Source organism: Sander vitreus, unplaced genomic scaffold (genome assembly GCF_031162955.1).
Source record: "Sander vitreus isolate 19-12246 unplaced genomic scaffold, sanVit1 ctg454_0, whole genome shotgun sequence".
Lineage (NCBI taxonomy): Eukaryota > Metazoa > Chordata > Actinopteri > Perciformes > Percidae > Sander > Sander vitreus.
The window spans coordinates 47,501-48,522 of record NW_027595564.1 but is presented as its reverse complement, the minus strand read 5'-3'; the positions used below and the strand labels follow the sequence as shown (position 1 = coordinate 48,522).

At 43.7% G+C, this 1,022-nt stretch overlaps 1 protein-coding gene across 1 annotated transcript in view; it reads left to right on the top strand.

Annotated features, from left to right (window-relative positions):
• Nucleotides 1–287: 287 nt before the first annotated feature.
• Nucleotides 288–1,022, top strand: part of cunh7orf25 (chromosome unknown C7orf25 homolog) — a 5,232-nt gene continuing 4,497 nt past the window's right edge. Inside the window, exon 1 of the mRNA XM_078245308.1 lies at nt 288–425. The gene's annotated coding sequence lies outside the window, so the exon portion shown is untranslated. The remainder of the gene's footprint in view (nt 426–1,022) is intronic.

Here is a 1,022-nt window from a genome sequence, read left to right as displayed (position 1 = left end):
TAGTCGCTGAGGTCCAGACCCTCCTGCACGGAGCTGTGGAGGAGGGTCTGTCTAATCCACTCAGCATTCTGGGATGGGAGGACAACGTCCATCCATCTTCGTCCGCTTATCCGGTATCGGGTCGGGTCGGGTCGGGAGGACAACGTGCTCTGGTTTATTGGCATTTCTTTAAACCAATCAGAATCATCTTGTTATAAATGAAATAACATCTGACTCCGCTCTGATTGGTCGTTTTCTGAGAGGAGGTGACGCATTTATTGTGAAAACCCTACCGGAAGTCTCCTTCTTGTTCCTACCTCCAGTGGGGAGACGTTGAAGAAGACGAAGCTGTCAGTTAGCATTATATTAGCTCTGATACAGTTAGCATTAGCATCATATTAGCTCTGAGATCCGGAGAGGATTGAAGTTCTAACGTCACTGCTGCCGTAAGTCGACGTCCAACGTTTTAAATGTTTAATCTTGTTTTTAAAAGACCGGAAATAACGACCCGATAAACTTCTGACTGGCTAAATTAAGCTAACTGGCTGACGTCACACAGTTAGCATAGCAGCTAACTGGCTGAATCATGTAAACACGGAGTTCACAGACCAAACTCCATCTAAACAACTGCTACTTTAAGAGATGAGTTTCTCTGTCCTTTACCGCTCAGTTAAACTGAGATCACGTTAACTTGTAGAGTAACTAAACAGTCTCTGAAACTGGTCCAGTTTTAAACCAGAACCAAGCTGTAATGTTACCCTACAGGACTAATGTTCAGCAGCAGTTAGTAACAAGCTGTAATGTTACACTGCAGGACTAATGTTCAGCAGCAGTTAGAGTCCACTAACCCACCAGACTCCATGTAAATAATCAGGACTTTTAGCGTGTATAGAGCCAGCATATCTCCACCAGACTCCATGTAAATAATCAGGACTTTTAGCGTGTATAGAGCCAGCATATCTCCACATGTAAATGGGTGAATTAAGGGTTTATTTCAACCAAACCAGAGTGGTGATTGTTGGAACAGTGGAAAGATGAACCAA